Genomic DNA, 22199 nt, shown 5'->3' with positions numbered 1-22199 from the left:
TGTGATTGAATGGATGTAGTGCAAATTTGGTGAGAATGGGATTGTAATAGAGCAAGTGATTCCTTTTATTTGTCCCACTATGCTTTTTTTTTAAATTGTATTAGTCCCGAGTACAGTCCTTTAGGTTGGCCTCCTACCGCTGATTATTCGGCCCCTACAATCCTGTATCGTAGAATTCGGTTTGCTCGAGGTAACTGCACTCGAGACAATACCACAGGGAAAGAGATTCGGCACGTTTTGTATGTTATGATTATTGTGCAATCGTACAAAGTGCTTGATCGTGAAAGGCATCATTTGAATATTTTGCTCATTAACATTTCCCCAATTTATATTTCATGTGTAACCAAATGCATTTTAAATGGTTTTTCAATACCTGTTTCTGGTGGAAACGCCTTTTCAAAATGTCGTGATAATGAACACTTCAATGTGTCTAGTTAAAGCACTTTTAAAAGTGTTGAGATATTGATTATTTTTAATAAGTGTTTCGGGTGGGAACACTTTACATGATGTGTTGTACACAAAAACAACCTCAAAATGCAATCAGAATAGTTGTCGTCATAAACACTTTTTCATAATTATGCAGATTATAAACGATTTAGGTGTATAAACACTTTACACTGAAACAGTAAAATTGGAATATAATTCATTTGCAATTTAAAAAAACAAACATTTTAATGTGTTTAATTATAAAACACTATTTCAAAGTGGGGACATAAGTGTATCACATTTTAATTCATTTACATTTACAGTATACTATCCGATGAAGCAAAGTCTGGGATGTTGATTGGCTATCAACAACTAGTATTATTAATAATATAACTATTAACCTCACTCATGTAAAATTTGGCTTTCAACACTATGTGGCAAGTGCATTAACGTGTATAAAACCTTTAATGTTTTACAGCTTTGAATAATTCTTTATTGATTAATTTCAGCTCTGATAATTTTTTTAAATTTGCTTTGGTTAAGTACCACAAATCATACATGGTTTAAATATATTCTCAGCTTTCACAGGATTGTAGATAACAATAGATAAAGGGACATCGTACTCTATATTTGGTAATACACTACTATTTTTGAAAAAGGCCTACGAATATACGGGTGGGAATAACCATGGCAACGGTAAGTAATACGAGTCTGTTAAAACCCAGAATTTGCATATTCATCAACGTTCATCGCTTTTGGTCGATTTGACCTAAAATGACACGTCATTTTCTCGTTCTAAAACATGCCAAAATAGTCAAATTATTGCGTTACAATGACATACTTGTATTTTTTGGTAATTAGGCACTATAATAATTGTTATACGTGAAATCGCTGTAAAAATGCAATTTTGATACATTTGAGCTATATTCGTATCGTTCCATGCCAAACAAGGTTCAGTCATTTATTTAATACATCTAATTTCTGTCGATATTAGACCAGTCAATTATGAACTATTAACTATGCTTTCGGTTCATATTACTTTATTTTTGGTATGACTAACCCTATTTCTAATGGGGACTATGATATTATTGAATGTTATGTTATTTTATGACTTTTTATTCTAGTTATACTAAACCATATTAATCACCGCGATTATGTTACTCCTGTAGTTTTTTTAAAGAACGCCGCCAGGAAATTCACAGCAATAGTGTTAATAGTGAAATATATAAGAAGATCATACTTCAATGTTGTATTTGGTTTTAATATTTGTGTAATTTTGCAATATTAATCATTCAAAACGGTCTTGTTACATTCATTGTATTGCGTAGTGAATAGTCAATATTGTGACTTGCAATTTACTAGTATAATTGGATTTGATATTTTGTGAGTAGACAAAATATAGACAAGGACGTTTGACTGAATTGTAGGACGAGGGCTATGTAATGCAATTATATATATGTTGTTTACAGTATTCTGAAAGATCTGATCTTAAAAATATCTACTATTTTTATTCTATCCTTAAATAAACCATATATGTTAGCATATACAATACCGTAACGCCGTATCCAATGTTAAAGTGCGGTGTTCGTCGCGTTGCGTCATGTTGTATTCAATATGGAACTCGTAGCGACTAGACGTATATAATGCATGTAAATACATTGACTTATAATTTGAACACGCGCTTCCCGGCGACCCGTTCATCAAAAGAGACAATTCCCGAAACACCTTTTGCTGACTTCATACTACACTCCAACAGGTGTCGTGGCTACAAACGCTCAGAAAATATGTATTATTACACAGAGGAGAATAACCGGATACGCGTGTGCTACAAAAAGAATGTAACGTCTAGGGGAACTCCGCTCGCTTGGCAGGTAACACTTACCTTGTAGAGATACTTTGTTCAACCCGGAGGAATGCACACTTGAAGTAGTCATAAATAGGCACCTACTTAGGCATATTTTATGTTAACCACCATTAGCAGTAATCTATTGACTCTAACTAGATGGACAATTCAGAATCAATGTAGGTCATACTAGATCAAATGACAAACAAACCAACGCTAGCGAAAACATAACCACCTTGGCGGAGGTAAACATACTTACTAATCTGTCTAATGGCTCCGCAATGAACATTGACTGCTGTTGGTTACTGGTGAACTGCCGAGTATTTGGTTGGATTCAAACCACACCAGTATGTAAATATGCCAGTATTCAAGGGTTTAAAATAGCACATAAAGACTATTACAACTATTTATTTAGATATTGTTCAATTTTTTTCATCCTCATTTGCATAATTGGAATCCCATAGTCGGCTGCATAATCCCCTGTGCGACAAGAGTGCATTTTTCCCGTATTCACACGCTTCGAGACTAATTATAGTATGAGTGGGTAGTATGCATCTTCAATCCGATAAATAAATGAATAAATTAACAAAAACAGCACACTAAACTCGGACATGATATACCGTCCTATGTACAATGGAATGAAAATATCACGCCATATTATGACTGGTTAACCAATTTAAAACTTGTTTATTTTGAACATCTTGCTACAAACACATGGTATTATATATCGTGAACACTTACTAAACCTGTATATTGTGATAGACAGTTATGGTAAAACTCCGACAAATGTGGACCGTCATATAACATATTAATGAAATAAAATCTCGTTATAGCGAGCTTATCTCTCTCCTTACAACGATGCTCACCGAAATTAGAGCCAGAGTTTCTGTGTCGTCTAGATTAATTATACAGACCTGCGCTATATATATATGTATATATATATGGATATAGAGGTTAAGGGACAGTGATGTAGAATTTAGAAAACATGGCTCGTACCGAAAGGAATATTAAATATATTAATAGATTGATACTAGTTCAAAGGCGATGTTAACAATTGGTTTAAAATACTTATTATTTTTACACTTGTTTGACGCCCACCACTATTTAAATAACCAATTTTATAAAACAGTCAATCAATCGATCTATATTGATTTGCTGAAAACTGATAGAAATCACCCAACCAAAGATTTTGTTGATTTATTGAGTCACCAGTTACAGTTACAGTTACAATAATAACATTTTTTTATGAATAATATTAATCGTGGTATACTAATTACTGATATGAGTGTCCACCTTCAAATTTTTGGCAAAGCAAATGACAGAATTGATTATTATTATCCACTAATCCGTGACACATCTGAGCTAAATGTCAAACTAAATTGTCCGTTATCATCTGTGAATTGGGAGGGTGTAATGGCTAATTGCCCATCGAATAATACAAATGACATTTACAATAATGTTATATACACTATATGTACTATAACTTTATAACCGATGTATTCCTCTTATAAATGCAAGAGTAATTTTAAACATAATTATTCTCCCCGGATTTATTAATTATATTAATAAATTTCTAATCAAATATAGCATAACACAAATTTATCTTTTTCAGGCCAGTACTAAAAATATCAAAACGAGGCCGAAGTTCGTCGTCTAGGAACTATGTACACAAAGTACGAACATCGTTTTCTATTATTTGGGACAATATTTAAAATGTTACTGAATACACATTTAACATTATTTTTTGGTCTGCACGTAAATCTCTGTAAATATTCAGATGACTTTCCGATTTGAGGTTACGAAATGCGTTAAGTGCTATCATTACATCTGCCTTTTTGTTGGAACTGAAGTCCAGTAGCACGTACAAAACTGTTTAGGTTTACAATGCAAAGTTACACTACAAAAATTGCAGCAGACAGCTCACTCGTAAAACAACAACAAAACAAGTAAATTCAACTCTTTGAATAGAGAGGTTCCCTATTGACTGTAAAAGCCCGCGAATAGTCCTACTTGGTCAAACGGCAATCACTCTCACATCATCAATCAATTGAACAATAAAACGAAATAATCGATAAACTATGTAAAGATACAATAAATAATAAACGATAACGATAGAAATAATGTGATGTTATATATATTATATATATATATATATATATATATTCTCGATGTACGCAATCAGGAATTTGTTGAATATCAATTATTAACGCATTTTCCATCTCCTCGAATATATAGTAATATCTCAATATATAAAGCCTTCAGGTAGAATAGTTATATCCCTTGTGCATAACACGTAATTCGTTCCTTATAACAAGATCCAGATTCTTCTTGCCAATCAATTTTATAATTATAAAAGTGATATAATCAATACCGTTATGTGTTTTATCATGATTGGTGTTTCGGTTCTATCATTGCTTTAGTTACAGTCCGAAAATGTGTAATTACGTTCGTGTGTTCATTTTTTTCAGAGTTGACCACTCTTCGTACAATAAAATGCAGTCAGTTGAGATATACACTAAGCATGGTCATTTTATAACTCATCTCGCAACAACATATGCGCTTATCTGACTGTACATATGTCAGAGACTTAGTTTTAAGCTTAATAAGGAGATACTACTAACAGTTTCACCATGTTCAGATATGTTTAGGTAAAACAGAATTAGGAATAAAGCGGAGGGGATTTAGAAATAATGACACGTGTCAGGCTTGACCAACTCATCAACATGTATCATGCTAGCAGAGAAACCGGAACTTAAAACCTCCTTCACGTGTGCTAACCCAGAACAAAGATCTTGGAAGGCTGTCAACATTTACTGCGCAAATCACATCACCAATATCAATGACATATTATTCCACAGATAACTCATTACCAAACGCTTCAGCGTGGTATTAAGAGTTTGTTTTCAGGGGTGGGTGATACCAAGGTGGGAAATGGATGCACATATGGGGTTAATTCCTTGAATTGCAATATAGAGGGTTCAGGCTGAAATACAATATATAGTGTTTTCATGTTTCGTCTGATATTTGTGTGGTATTCTGCTGCTGTAAGTAATGCACGATTTGTTCCGAAATTCAGTGTGTTGTGTGCATTCCAGGGTTATTCGTTTTTTGCTGAAAACACCCCTATTTTTTAGTGGCAGAGTCGAATAGTTCCACTCCCACTGGGAAATCTGCATTGTTGCTTGAATGAGAGCTAATTAAACACATTTTCCAGACCGGCGAAAGAGTATGCAACAGCCAATTTTAGCAGCCTGTCACATGATTTTACTCTGAATGTCAACATGAAAAGAGGCTAGTCCATTTTACGCAGGAGTAATTGGGAGTAGTATATGTGAGGGATAGTATCAACCGAGATGTGTATATTGAAAAGTAATATCTATCCTTCTTTTGCATCTCTGAACATTTTCTGTTTTAGTATATTGGTTTGAAAATGTTGAACTTGCATGATTTGCAATGTGTTTTTTGCTGGAACTCCCCTATTGATCGAATCCCGGGTTTGAACTAGAACGGCACACTACGTGATTCGTTTGAATACAATGCTGATGGCAAACATGCCGTGCTACTGCGGTACTCCACTGACGGGATGACTTACTAGTACTGCATGCTACAACTTCGCTTGTGATGTTGCTTGTTAGCTATGGATGAAATGAATCTTGATTACCAGTCAAATGTTGCTCATTTGACGTTGGTAATCTTTATTTGGAACTGAGTAACCTCCTGGTACTTCGTACTATGATAAAAATCAGTCAATATACATCAAGTTCTCTCAATCGTAGTATTCCATGTGATGTACACCTAATATGCCTAAAATGTTGCTGAACGATTTGAACTGGTTAAAAATAGCAGACGAAAATTTGTTTACAAAATAAAAATACTTCGGTTGCCAATGAAAACAAACCGGTAAAAACAAGCAATATGTTTTCGGCTGTTATCATGGTAGGACATGAACGTGAAGCTAACGTATGTTTATAACTGAAACCGGGCATCTTATACGAGGTTCGCAAAATAAAATTCAGTCTTTAGAAGTCAATTTAGTTTATTGCTAGGACGTATTCAGCCGTTAAATGTATTATTTCCAACCGTTTTGCGATAGTATTTTCTAGAGTGGAGACAACATTTACATTTTATTCAAAGTTCAAAGCTGCGTTGGGATTACGTTGACAGTGGTAACAATGTCGGCGCCGGTGATCTCTTACCAGTGCGCAACGTAGCCAGCATAAAAGGCATACTCATTTGGGCACTGCTATTACAAGACTGGTAGGAGGTAATAAATTTTGGGCGAAAGTATTCAAAAAACAGATTTTGGCTGTTGCCATGGTAGCGGTGGGTCAGGATTGTTTTTCCAATTAGTGATGGTACGAAATGCCTTTCAAGTATGAACAAAATCAGCCAAGCCAAAAAAAATCACAGAAGAGTTAAAAAGCCATTCCTGCTGAACAGTTACTCTAACTTCGGGGTCAACTTTCTCATTAATGGAAAAAGATATCAAAAATTCAAATAGTAACTTTTTGCCCACACTCAAGCCGAGTACAATGAGCTATGTCTGAGGTGTTGTATCACAGGGAGTTGGACAAACTTATGTATTCTAATAAATTATTGAATAATAAAATGTTATATAACTTTTCTTTTACCCCCCTTTCCTGGTATCTATTTCAAGTAATCACTATTTTTATTTTGTAAACACATTCGTCTGCTATTTTTGTCAGGTTCAAACCGTTCACCAGCATTTTTGGCATGTTAGATGTACATCACATATAATACTCGGATTGGGAGAACTTAATGTATCTTGACCACCTGGAAACTGAGTTTTATAAATTATGAAGGGCTCTCGGAAGATCCACCCGCAGCCTGGACCCGCAGTAAAATCTCCGATTAATATGGAGCCGCAACAATCAACATCGATATACCATGAGGTTTCTGCTGGCGACGTTGCGGCGTTACTCAGTTCCAAATAAAGATTACCAATGCCAAATGAGCAACATTTAACCGGTAACCAAGACTCAGTCTATCCACGACCAGCAAGCAACATCACAAACGAAGTTAGTGTGCAGCTCACGAGTCAGCGACGACCGATGTCAACGAAAGTCATTCCGTCAGTGGAGTACCGCAGTTGCACGGCTTGTTTGCCAATGCACAGATCTGTGGAGGAACTTTTAACTTCAACATAAACCGTGTTAGTCGCCCAGTTTAAGTTCTGGTTCTGTTGTGTTCCCAACTAAAGGGCGACAGTCGTCGTGTCGCGTCCTGTTCGACATAGGACTCATAGCGACGTATATAACGCATGTCATATTACATTGTTTATTTACATGAAATTCGAACACGCGCTGCGCTACGACCACCGCGCTTAAACATCCACGAGTTATTTATTCGGACAATGACTCAAATTAGACGTCTGATTATTTTATTTTCACACGTACAGCGACACGCGTTCTACACTGACAAGCGTTGCTAGGTCGCAGCACTGTCTTGGAGCATATTGATGGGCAATTTGGTTCCCCGACCTAAATTTCTATCCCGGTGTGTTGCACGTTCTTTTTTAATATAAAATAATCAAATATGGGACATATGTATAATAACAGAACCCCACACCCTCCCCGTGGCTTCGGTCGTGAAAGTACGGCAGCAGGATACACCGCACCACTCGTGAAAATAACTTCCATACGCAATGAAAGCCACAGGGAGGGTATCTGTCATAATACTTCATTATCACTGAAAACATTTTCCCCTGAAATAAATTCCAGTGAATATGCCATTTCCCTCATACTCTATTGAGACACAGCGCAGTGAAAATTGGATTACATGTAATGCTTGAAAACATGTCAGCAAAACTAAATTAAGTGAAATTCTACGTGACTTCATAATAGTTGGAAATGAACAAATTACACCCGACCCTACCACTCCATATACAATGTAAACTACACCCCAAAACATCATTTCACCCACAGTTACTACCGTGTTTCACCAGTGTATTCTATTTGACGTCAGGCGAAATTAAAATAAACAAATTAATTATAATTCCAGCCTCTAGTTGAGCACTGATTAAATAAACTACCTCGTCTTTATGTCAACTTGCAGTTATTCGTTGCCTACATCAGTGACTTCAAAATATATGTTTCAATCCCAGGAATTTCACTCGCAGTTAATTGCATGGGAGTGCCAGTCTTTAATGAATTTATATTGTCATGTCAATTTCTTGCGATTACTCGGAACATTAAGCCGTAACCACATACCGCCTAGGTGCTGTAACTAAATCCTGGTGTAAGCACCATATGAACTATGCATGTGAAGCCAGTTGTGGGGTATATTCAATCCTATAGATTTCTCATTGTTTGGTAACTATTTGCTGCAAATGCAACAAAAATCAATATAAAAAAAAACATTACCCACACAGCATTCTACAGGTTACTTGTTGAAAGATTGATTTTCCCCAATTTGATGTTTGCGCTTGCATAAAGCATATCACAACTTCTTCGGCACTGTCTAATATACTAGTATTCTCCGTATTTTCTAAGTTGGAAATTAATTATGCGAGAGATGCTTAAAGTTATTTCCCAGCATTGCAGTTTAGAAAGAATAAATGTCTCGACAAGTACTTGCCATATATTTAGGAGTAAATACCAGTCCTGTACTTTAATTAATTTTCAGCAAAAAATAAATCAAAAGAATAAACGAAGTGAAATTTCTTTTGAGATAGTGCAAAATGTGTCAAATCATAGCGTTTTGCATGGAAATCTATCGTAGACTTCTTTACAAAAATAAAAATGTGCACAAACATGTAAGCTGCCGGTAGTACATTTCCATTTGCTTGCATGTAAGCGATGTGTTCAACAGTCCACAATGATCACTGGCAATGTGGAAATAGGCTGGCTTACATGTAAGCTGACCATAGATAGACATGGTTAGCTTGCATGTAAGCGACGTGTTAAAACCACTCCACCATGTTCACAAGTATAATGGAAATAGCCTGGCTTACATGTAAGCTGCCAATAGGCAGTGTATATATAGACATCTCTGGCTTGTTGGATGTAAGCGGCGTATTAAAGCCAGTCCACAATGCTCACTGGTAATGTAGAAATAGTCTAGCTTACATGTAAGCTGACCATAGACATACATGGTTGGCTTGCATGTAAGCGGCGTGTTAAAACCATTCCACATTGTTCACTGGCCACATGAAAATTGTAGGAAGTGTCCATATAGACATGACTGACTTGCACGTAAAAGGCGTGTTAAAGCCAGTCTACAATGCTCACTTGTAATGTGGAAATAGGCTGGTTTACATGTAAGCTGTCCATAGATAGACATGGTAAGCGTGCATGTAAGCAGCGTGTTAAAACCACTCCACCATGTTCACTAGAGATATCGTGGATACGTGGAGATATCCTGGCTTACATATAAGCCACCGATATATATGCTCCAATTAGATATCCCTGGCTTACAATAAAATAATAAAGTTTAAAATTAAAAATGAAATTAAAGATCAAACGATTTAGCAGCGATTCATTTATGCACTTTATTGCAATACAATACTTCTGTAAAACATGATTATTGCCGATTGTGGCAAAGTGAAACTACTCTGTAGACACATATAACACCATACAAATTACGATATTAAATTTAGATGATAAAAAACAGTTATTTTCTCATTCAACGCGGTAGCTTGAGTAAAATCACGCACATATCACATTAAATAAAAAAAATTGACAACGAGAGAATAGAAAGCGTCAAATAACTATGGACAATATTATTTAATATAACATAAGTTAATATAACATTTAGTTGTTTGTTAATCATGAAGTAGTGAACAATTTGATTCACAGTATCAAAGTTGACAAAACCAAATATAAACACTTTATATTATCATACACATTCCACACGTTATTATACAGTCCAACTACTATTGGAATATAAACTAAAACATGACATTATATTTCACAAAATATCAATTATAATGGATCCAGCAAAAATAATCATGTCAGTAAAATGTTCACATGTGTATCAAGTTTGATTGAAATAATGAATTTTGAATGTTAATTAAAAAAATATTTTCATGTTAAATAGATGAATAATATGCATAAATGTCAACTAAAAAGTAATGTCTATGCATTAACCTAAGAGTGTCTGTAAAATAATTTTATGCCGTTTCGCTATGTGTTGAGGTTTTGTTCTTAGAACTCTAAAATAATCCATTTGTTTACTACATAATGTCACCTAGGTTTTAATCGTCGGAAAGTATTCGTCGGTTTTTGTATACCATTGGATGTCTATATCCTTATCGCGGCACTCACTCCGTTGTGTTTTCGTACCATGTTTGTTTGCCTGTACTACGAATGCGGAAGAAATCACCTACGTGTACAGTCTGTAAATATAGATGTGTGAAATTTGTGAAAATAAACACTTTATTATTCACCTTAACCAGTTATGACTATGCCAGCTATGCAAGGGGTCGTTAATTAATTTAAACATTAATACACTAGAGACAGCTCCCGCATGCCCTTCCCATCATACCCCATGCGACCATGTATACACCATGTATCCCATGAAAAATATGTTGACTATGATGAAAATCAGTTAGTAAACATTGTGCATGCGAGATTGACCAACATAAATTAGATATAACAATGACAGAGCAAAATATTTACCAGAAAAATTGGTTATTATGCGTGCCTGAAGCTCTGCATCCAAGGGTGCCTTTCAATTACGAAAATGAGAGCTTAGTGCCGAAATTAATTCGCACGACAAAAATTCATATTCTCCTTCAGTTATGACTACAGATGAGACTATAGCTGCGACTTTCGACTCAGTTAATATGCCCATCCTGATTTCTTCTTCAGTTACTTTAATGTTTTCTTCTTCTTTCCATTTCTCTGTACAAAATTCATTATCTCCATTATGAACATAGATGACAGGTTCTATAAACAAATAACACAATGTATTCTTTATAGTAAAGTCTGCTCTATTGCGACGTCAAAACAAAATATATCCCGAATGACAATTATGTTATGATTCGTCTTGTACACATGTACACATAATTGTTTTTGTTCATGAACAGTTGGAATATCGAACGGATAAGAAGTGATATGGTGCGTTTACGTGAATATGTGCAACTGTTTCATTTTTAACGATAATCATAAAACGAAAAACTAAATCTTGAAAATGTTGGTTTCCAATTACTTCTACGTATAGCTTATTCACACGATACATGCGCATTCAAAACAATTATTTGCAGCCCAAATTGTGTTAATATGTTAATTTATTCCTCAGCTCCTGAGAGTGAGGTTATTTGTAGATATGTTGGCAATCGCTGCTGTGTCTGCGGAAGTACTATGGGAGATTGCGTGATGGGAGTGAAAAGTCTTTTGATCAGTAAAATAATTTTAGAAAAGTGAAAACTAAAGTGACTGTGAAAGAAAGGTTAGTTTTAAATATTAAATATCATCACATTTGGATGTAATAATGGAAGGAAATTGAACTGTTATGAAAGGGCAGTACATGTAGCCAGAACGCAAGGTCAGAATCCGGGGTCAAAATACGTCACAATACATCCATCAAGGCGGTTGCAAAGTGTCAACAACTATGGATGAGGTAAAAGACTTTGTTTGCAGTTTGCGTGAATGGCCGGGGAGAAAAATTCATGCAAATTCTGTGCTTCAGTAACAGTATTTGCTTCTTTTTTTGTGCAATGGAAATTAATACAAGAAATACTGCCAATAAACATGTCCTTCTAGTACACAAAACAACCCTGGGACGTTTATCTTGAGAATTGAGAAGACGAAAATCCCTTGGGACAGTCATTGTGAAACAATAGACATGCTTCGCCAGGGTATCAAGTTTATTTTGATTATTTGAAGATGAAAACTGTTGCTTTATGGAAGAGCAAAGTTCAATGTCATTGGCACAGTAATGACGTTTTTAGAGGGTGGCTAGAGGTATTCGCCGTGACTCCAGACTTCTCATTTAGGTTTATACAACACTTACTTGTTACTATCAAGAAGGTTTAATGTCTTGTTTGTATTTGCACAATGTGAATGAGGGGTTTATTGTCAAAATATATACAGGTGCTTGTATGCCTATTGAAACTATACAAAATTCGACCTTTGCACATCCGTTTTATATGTTAACGGAACATTGCGATGTTCTCATGGAATTGTTAAATCTTGGTATCATTCCCAACTGTCACAAAACTGTACGTTTTGACGACTCGTATGCACTTCTGGGACTTGTAATAATTTTCTTCAAATCACATATTTTCCTTATTAATTGTTCATAGTTTTTATTTTCAGTTTTTATTTACAGTAATAACATATTTTTCCGATTGTGTGCATGACAGTTTTGCCCACACACAATAAAGCAGAATGATATGTACGGATATGTGTGAGTATGTTTCATGTATTAATATGTCACTCCTTTGATTCAATTCCAACTACATCTATGGAAATACCACTTGCTGTTTATCATCCATATTTTGACATCTCACAATGTGTCGATTGCGTAAATTCTAACTACTATTTCGCAAAATTTGACCAGCCTTGCTTTTACCAGTCAACTCCCATATTGTCCTTCACAGTGAAAGTTAATGTAGATATATTGTAAACAAGTCATTGAAAATGACACAGTCCCCGTTAAGTTCTCTTTGTGCTCGTCATATTAAAGCAGAGCGGTTGTCGCAAGCGTGTCCTTGAAACTTGAGTTCCAAGTGGTGTATACAACAGATTGTTTATTTACATCAAAACGCGTGTTTCGTGTCATAGTAATATGGCCAAAATAAAAAACAGCCGTTATTCAGCCATCTTTGATCTGATTATGAAACACACTGATATGTATGATGTATGTGCCAAATGCGAATGAAAATGGTACATAAATTGTGGAAATATAGTAGTAAGGCCAAAAAGTCAGATGGCTGTCAATCGGCCATCCTTGACCAGATTGAAACAAATTGTCATGGACATGCATCCTAACATGTATAAAGTACCTGTATGTGCCAAATTTGAATGAAAACTGACAGAGCACGTCCAAGATACCGCATAAAAAACAAAAACATGATGCCTACCAGTCGACCATCTTTGATCCAATTGCGAAATAAATCGTCATGGACATGTATCCTAACATGTATAATCTATGTACCAAGTTTGAATGACAAATGACAAAGCATGTCCAAAATACGACATTTTCAAAAAACAAGATGGCTGTCAGTCGGCCATCTTTGATCCAATTGTGAAATTAATCATCATGGATATGTATCCTAACATGTATAATCTATGTACCAAGTTTGACTGAAAACTGACAAAGCATGTCCAAAATACAACATTTTCAAAAAACAAGATGGCTGCCAGTCGGCCATTTTGAATAGAATCACTAAACCACTGCATGTGCATATGTCCCACATAAAGTACTAGGCACATGCAGAGAATGAACGGAATCGGTCCAAGGGATTCTGAGATATAACTCCGGACGGACGCACGGACACGCTGACGCACGGACGCACGGAGACCGAATTATAAGTCCCCGTTTTCGGACTTCGTCCGAACGGGGACTAATTACACAGAGGTAACACTACAATACATTTCACTTCACATTCCCCTGTATTACATAACAATCTTTGAGCTGAGGCAGTTATGGTTCTACAACCATCACCAGTTCTGTTGTGTATTTTGAAAAGATGTACATGGAGAGATACCGTCCATTGAAAATATACGGAGGATGGGAAAACATTTTTTACTGAGGCGTGGGAACTGAATAATTCTGTGAGAGGGCAGCCAATGAAAAACTGTTAATTCCCCCTATCTACGTTATATTGATTAATATGTTATACAACATATGCAAGTACAATGTATTGTGTTCTAAAAAATTTAAATGTTAGAAGCATCCGCTATACGCAAGAATACGCTGCACTAATATCTCAAGAAGTGCACGACTCACACGACCACTAATCCACTAACTATGCCAGACAGAGTTCAACGTGTCATTGACTGACCGAGCTGAGTTTGTCAAATGAAGCTTAACGAACTCATGCAGACGATTCTCCCATACGGCAATTTGATGAATTATCTGACCTTGGAAGAGCAGTGAGGCTCAGAAGGATGGGAAGAATATATGTGACCCTATACAGTCAATGTAGACTTTTCAGAGCAGGGTAACACTGTTTTATGTCTTGATGGCATGAGGACAGTTCTCTTCGAGAGCAATAAAAACCTAATGTTGGGGCATAATATTAGATGTTTTAGGACTCGTTTTGACTGACTATTTAGTTGAACGAAATAGTGTAGTGCATATTTCTACATTTTAAGTTTTCCGCAAAGTTCTTACTGACCTCACTGTTGAATACTGTAGATTGTCAACTAAACCATGCGACTTCAGTTAACATCACTGACAGTGCAAAAAATGGCCATGGCGAAAATTAATCAAATACCATTTATGTGGGTGGGTGGGAACATAAGAGTACCTACACCTGCTGGTTTATATCATACTACATTGACAAGTTATTGGCGTAGATCCCATTAGGCAACTGAAATTACCCTTCACAGTATATAAACACCACGTTAACTGTTCATTTTGATGTCATTGACCGGCAGCGTAACTTACAAAACATGCGTACCTCAAGCAGTTCTGTTTGCTGGTGAGAGCATTTTTCAAACCTATGTGTACACAAGAAGCAGTGATATTGCTCACATTATGCCAACACTGCTTTAAAAATACTCGATGCGAGACACAAAAACTATAATCATTCTAAGTGGATGTGTGTGTATCACATACCGTTACGCTACGGCGCTAGGTCAATGGTGTTTTTTTTTCAAAGCGGGATTGAATTGATGGACATTCAATACATAAGTAAAGTACAGTATTATTTTGCCAAATGTGATTGTAAATCAATTATTTTACTTAATACTTCATCGGTTAATATGAACATTTACCATCGATGTTGGTATTTTATCGCGGTCTTATCCGAGTTAACATCCCACGCGGAATGCTGTTGAAATTACATCATTATTTACATTGTGTATACTTGTTGCTAGGTACGGGAAACACGATAAAACATATATCTTTGACCATGTCGGGCTGACTCCTATGTCAAACACCGCGACACTGTTTTCTTATACCAACGCTGTAAAATTAAAATAAATGTAACTTACCATGATGCCCGTTTATGCTTTCAATACCACCATCACATATAACATAAAGTTCATTGCAGACTGAGCTTTTCTTGAAACTCCACTACATTATTTTAAAACTGTTTTCCCGTATCTCATTGGCTACTTTAACGGCGAAGTCAAACATATCCTTCTCTAAAGATAATAAAAGACAGTGCTGGTAAAGATGAAATAATAAAAACAAATTCAGTTCAATGTAAATGATGTATATATATATATATATGACACATACATTAAATGATTACCTTAATACTTGTTCTTGGGCGGCAGTGAAATAACTTCTGTATACGAAGAGAGTTCATGGGAAAATAAGACGGTTGGCAAGATTCTCAGCTGTGATCATTAATTTTATTGGCTGACAGTGCTGTCAATGTAGGCGATTGCGGCTGCCCTTGAAATTGTATCCATCTATACTTGAGAGCTAAGTTTGTTTTGATTATTCCTCAGCTCCTGAGAGCCAGGTTATTTGTAGATATGTAGATATGTCTGTGGAAGTACTATTACTTTTGATCAGTAAGACTTGAGTGACTGTGAAATAAAGGTTGGTTTTAAATATAAAATATCATGGAATCTGGATGAAATAATGAAAGGAAATTGAACGGGTATGAAAGGGCAGTAAATGTGGCAAGAATGCAAGGTCAGAATCCGGGGGTCAAAAATACGTCATAATACATCCATCATCATCGGCTGACAACAACTATGGATGCGGTAAAAGTCTTGATTTGCAGTTTGCGTGGATGGCCGGAAAAAATCATGCCAATTCTGTGCTTCAGTAACAGTATTTGCTGCTTTTTTGTGCAATGGAAATTAATTCAAGAAATGCTGTCAAAGGACATTTCCTTCTAGTAAACAAAACAACTCTGGGACCGTCGTTGTTGTGAAACAATGGACATACTTCTCCAGGGTATCAAGGGTAGTTTTGATTATTAGAAAAGGGAAACTGCTGCTTTATGGAAGAGCAAATTTCAATGTCATTTGCCACAGTAATTCTAAATCGATGTTGGTTTTAATTAGTGTTACCTGGTGTTGACGTAATAACATGTAATGTTTTTTAGTTTAATAGTAAATAATTAATAGTAAGAAATTAATAGTAAATGGTAGACTCCCTTTTGAATAACATCAACCAGTCTAACCTGGTTTACAACAATGAAATTCTAACAACAAAGCAAGTAGGACAAATTAATAAAAATATACAAACATCATTTATATCAATTTGGAAAAGTGAATTACAAGACGACACTCAATCAAACCAAAATGTAATATAAATAAATTAAGAACATACAGAGAATTAAAAAACAATTTTGCTTTTGAAACCTACCTTGTTACTCTGCAAAATATTGAGATGCGCGAAAATTTAAATAATTCCGCCTCAGTGACCATAATTTGAAAACTGAGACTGACAGACACAACGGAATACCCTTTGCTAATAGATTATGTAACATTTGTGATCAGAATCAAGTAGAAGATGAGTATCACCTAATGATGTCATGCAAAAGTTATACCCCCAATAGAAATGTCTTAATTGAAATGGCAAAAACCAAAATTTGTCACCAAAGACACAATTCATAGTCTTGCTAAACAACAGTGGTCCAACACTCCCTGTAGCAAGGTACCTAAAGAAGTGTTTTAAAATAGGACAGCAACCCCAGTGTAAATTTTCTTTTTGAATGATTTAAACGTACTAGACATCCCAGAATGCCTTTTTTTTCAGTGACTTGTCTGGACCGTCCTTTCCTTTTCAATAAAGAAGAAGAAAAACTCGAATATTAATAGTCTTTCAGACTTGGGTCCTTAAAAGTGTGAAGAAATTAGAGCTGCAATTAGCATCGCAGGCAAAAGTCATATTGCATCCTGCAAGTATAGTATTATTGGCTCAGATGAGCAAGGTGAAAGTATAATATTTTTTTGCCACAATACATTTAGACTGCACAATATAAGGTTCGTAAGCACTGGAAGGCTGGAACAAGAACTGGTCATTACTACAAACTAAATATCAGATGATTTGATTGAGTAGTTTGTGAAAAATAGATTATTGAACATTTTGTAATTCCTTAACCTAAATTGAAAAACCATGATAACATTGTCAAATTGTAATGTCTTGATGCACATATGCTATAAGCCAATTGTGGTTGAGAAAATTAATTTTATTTTTTATCTAAAGTCAAATTCCTTATGAAACAGACATTTGGGGTCAGTCTTTGACTGTGAATGTTTCATACCAAAGTCATGTTAATTGATCAAAAGCTTTATGAGAAATTGTTTGAAATATTTTAGCGAGTTCTCATAAAACAAAAATCATTAAAATCGCATGATTGGCTGTAATTCTGGGTTCGAACTTGAGAGTGCTCCACAAATAGTTGGTGTATGTCAAATTTCAAGTCAAGCCAACATTTTTTGAGATACAACTTTCAAGAATTTCGACTATGGTTGCAAAAATCATGTGATCACAAACATCTCAGTTCTTCTAAAAAAACTCTGTACTTCACGTTTGAGGTAGATATATTTTTGTTAAACCGCAATGGCTAAACCACATGACTGACCACAAGTATGATTTAGTACATTAGTGTTGGAACTCTGACCCCAGGTACTGCATACCAAATATCAGATCAATTGTTCAAACATTCATGTGAGAAATCATTTCTTTTAATAGAAAAAAAAGCCAATCAAAGAAAACTTAAAACAAATCCTGCATGCTGAGGGAATTGAATACATGAAATAAATTATTGAAAGTCATTCACAAATGTAAGAATAGCTATGTGAAAGAGATTTAAACCATGTGAATGATCGCCTTTCTCAAGTATTGTTGGTTCACAAACTCTCATAACTCAAAAATCCGAATAACACTTGGAACCTCGCCGTTCTAGCTACGTCTAAAGAAATCAGAACAATAATACGGACAGAAATGTTTTTTCACCATATTTGATTAAGGATTATGGGTAAAAGATTAAACCATAGCAGGATCTAAGGGGGTTATATCTTGTCCATAGAGCCCTGTGTTAACATCAACTGTGAACCACTGTAGTTTTTAGGCAACGTCATTATTTTTTTTATTTTTTTTTTAAACGCGTGGTTATATTGACCAATAACTAACAGAAATCCATTCTTTGGGTTTGTAACCCTAAAAATCCAAACAATGTTAAGATGTATCTAGCCTTATCTAGTATCTTGGTCTTAAAAAAAATAATATTGGGGTCCTCGGTAATGAAAAGGCAATAATCACGTCCACTGCGTAATATTAATGAATGTTGTAATTAATTATATTACCATGTGGTTCTAATGTGTGTTTTTATTTGTTGTTATTTTTATTTTTTAAGTTGAATAACATGAAAACGTTTGTAAATGGCGTCGTTGCGCACTGTGCTCGTTAATTGGTTGGTTTGGTTCAGTCGCCTTTGAAATTTATAAATGTTTATAGAGATGAAACAATGCCTTTGTTGTGCCAAGAGTGTCCAATAGAACAAGCCTAGACGCAAAATGCTCGGGCTTGATAACATTAACAATTTTCGAGGCTTCTACTCCATAACATATTAAGTGTTGTCGTCGCTTCGAGTTTCGCAGTAGTGTCATCTCGTACTTGATTTGAACCCTTCACTATAAAGTTGACCATTTCCGAAAAATGATACCACCCGCATTGAGGCCGCGACACTCGAATCAGGAGTTCGTTGGCGTCGCTGCTTTGGGGTGCCCCGAGTGACATGGCAGACGTGTACGCGAACGTATTGCTCGCGGAAAATTTATAAACATTTGAAAATGTACCAGTCTCATTTTATGTTACTTAAGCCCCTAAACCCCTTTTTACCTATCGACTTCGTCGTACGCAATCACCCCCCCCCCAAACCTCCACGGGGCACTTCTAGCGGGGGCGGTAAATACTGCACCGAGACGACCCTGACGCCAATGCACTTCTGATTGACAGCTCAAGGAGTCAAACAATCAAAACACCGATTATAGAATGCTTCAAATGTAACAAGAAGAGAAATGATAGAAACCTAATTCAGTCAATGCACACTAATATAGACAGACTAGCAACGCGGATTTCTTTTGGTTAAATGCCTGCCACGTTTGTTTTGGGGCTTAACTTTTTATTCCAATAAATAAATAAATAAAACTAACACGACTATAACTTAATAACGCGATGTCATCAAATAACACGAGACAGTGCGATATGTATACAGGGAGTAGTATTACTAGTAGTTGGGTCGGAGTTCATTTTCTTTTTTTCTTGGTTAAATAATCTCAACATTTCTGTAATTATGAACCAAACAAGACTAGAGATAGTTGAAATGTATGTCCCATTAAAATATCAGCTTCCTACTGAATATTCAATGACTTCAATTGCTTAGTTGGTGAAGATATCAACTTTCAAACGCATTGTCCACAAAAACAACGAAGCGTCCACACACGGGAACATTGTCGACGCCAATACTGCCATAGAAAATGTTTCACATATACTGTGAAAATTCAAAATAATGCGAAACTACTACTATAATTGAATGTCGTTGACGGACGTACGAGGTATTAAACATAGTTGAACTCTGGTGACCTTGCCCTTTGTTATATAATATAATTCCCTTTAACATAGTTTGTTTCAATATAAATATACATTGTCATAATTAATTTTGAATACAAAAAAGTTTTGGGGTTGAACTAACAGTGGGGAATCAGTCTACCGAATGTCCTTTAAAGATGTAAATATCTTACAAAAACATTGGTGCCTTATTTGTTTAATTATTTTATGGGACATAATTTCCAGCTTTATTCAAAGTAATTCAGATATTTTAGTATAAAAACAAATGCCTCATTGCAAAAAAAAAGTGCTGCATTTAGACGTGAATAGATTCATAAAACATGCAAGATAACAGAAAATCTTAGCTGGCTTTTGTCCAAGTATTTTGTACAGGTGTCTGTCAAAAATTAATGATTCACTGAGACAAATATGAACTGCCTCATTGTGTGACTACTGTATTATATGAAAAGTAAAAAAAACACCCTTTATGAATAGCTATCATGTTGCAAGCTCTGCTTTAAATAGTTAGTTGGTGTCCAGTGGAGGGAGAAGTCAACAGTACTGTTGCCTCCTGAGAACCTACATCTTCAAACACTGCAATCTTTGTTTGAAGTGAGTTTTTAAACTAGTATTATAAAAACTCTATCATTCTGTTCTAATAGCTGAAACATATTCCTGTGAGTTTTCATTTGTCGAATGAACTGTTTGTCAAATACAGAATACATATATTTTAGAACAATTTTCTTTTTAAAATGTGGATGAAATGTTTTGCTTTTTATGTATTTTTTATGTATTGTTTTGATTTGATAACTTTGAACTAAACAGATTTTCTATTAGCTTCAGATCTTGATCAAAGTTTGGCACCCAGTTCATAGCAGTGCTTATATTGATTTTCTGACATCTTGTTTTCTGTAAAGATTTATTGGTAGGTTTGCAAATGTGTATCAGACTGTGCAATCTCTCCATGAGTTGGTTTTGAAACCCAGTAAGGGATTCTGAGATACATTACCAAGGATATTATTACAAGATAAATCATTTGCTTCATTGAACACATACAACAATGCATATTTCCACTGAGATCAGTGACCTTTGATGTGTATCACCAGTGATCAGTCAAGTAGAAACAGTCGAAATATTTTATCTGTTTTTCTCAATTTTTGCAAGATATTTTCATACAGGACATCTGTTGTTCAAACTCAGGGAAGACTTTATACTGATGAACAAGGTGACCAAGTTTGATGAAGTTTGGAATAGAAATAGTAAAGTTATCATGCACACAATAACAATTATTAACGACGACAACGACGACGACGACGACGACAACGCCGGACAAAATCTTTCCCTTAATATACCTTTCCCTTCCATCTTTGATGGTACGGGCAAGGTAAAAATGCTGTAACTCACAAACAAATTTAATTTCTGCTTGCGCCTGTTTGGCACTAAAATGACATTACGAAAACACACGAAGCAGGTAAATGCGAGTGCTGTCGGGAATCATCGGGTTAACGTATGTCATTAAACCACCGGAAAGTTCTGCCGAGGCACGCATTCTACATACGGGCGTAATCTTCAATTCAAACCTACAACAATAGGCGTTTCCCTCAGTTGTACTTACATAAACATTGCAAGCACTCAAATAATAAAATAAACAGAGAAGAAAGCCACAAATGGCCGCGTTCAGAACATTTAAATATAGTCGTCATTGTCAAATTTATAAGTTAGATTTTGACCGAAAAAGGGAAATACCAATATAGAAAAAATTACACCAAACATGCAAAGGTCAAACAAAAGTTTGTGTAGACTACTCTAGCCACAAACAATTCTTGCACACACTTGTGTTAGCATAGTAATGAGCAAGCGATATTACAGATTAACCTAACTGGGTTGGATAGGATTTTCTATAATTCACGAAAAACGAAAGTTGTTTTACAATGCAGAGGGAATTGTATTGGAATTCAGGACCTGTGTCTGGGATATAATAGCGGTTTTTGAGACAAAAGTTGCTGAAAATAGCAAAGCTACTAAACCGTGTTTCTTTCAGAATACAAAACAGGCTTTGTCATTTACAATTGGGCAGATGTACTTATATATAACAAATACTGCATTTAAAAATATAACTGCAAGCGTTGTTTCAATCATGGCCATATATGATGACTTGATATTTCGGTCATATATTCTGTCTGACAACACATTTATAGCATTTGTTAATGCACCCAATGTGCAAATTACAGCACATGACAATGTATGGAATACTTTAGTCATATCTATTGTCTAATGA

The 22199-nt window shown here is 35.4% G+C and overlaps 1 long non-coding RNA gene across 1 annotated transcript; it reads right to left on the bottom strand.

Annotated features, from left to right (window-relative positions):
- Window positions 1-11111: 11111 nt before the first annotated feature.
- LOC144343725 (uncharacterized) lies at window positions 11112-15689 on the bottom strand. Its single transcript, XR_013419041.2, has 3 exons — window positions 15660-15689; window positions 15397-15549; window positions 11112-11178 (listed from the first exon to the last, which is right to left on the bottom strand). It is a non-coding gene; the product is annotated as an uncharacterized LOC144343725 (long non-coding RNA).
- Between the last annotated feature and the right edge of the window lie 6510 nt (window positions 15690-22199).

This window comes from Saccoglossus kowalevskii, chromosome 21 (genome assembly GCF_978046115.1).
Source record: "Saccoglossus kowalevskii chromosome 21, keSacKowa6.1, whole genome shotgun sequence".
NCBI classification, from domain to species: domain Eukaryota; kingdom Metazoa; phylum Hemichordata; class Enteropneusta; family Harrimaniidae; genus Saccoglossus; species Saccoglossus kowalevskii.
Note: the sequence above shows the minus strand (reverse complement) of the source record. Positions and strands in the feature narration are given on the sequence as shown.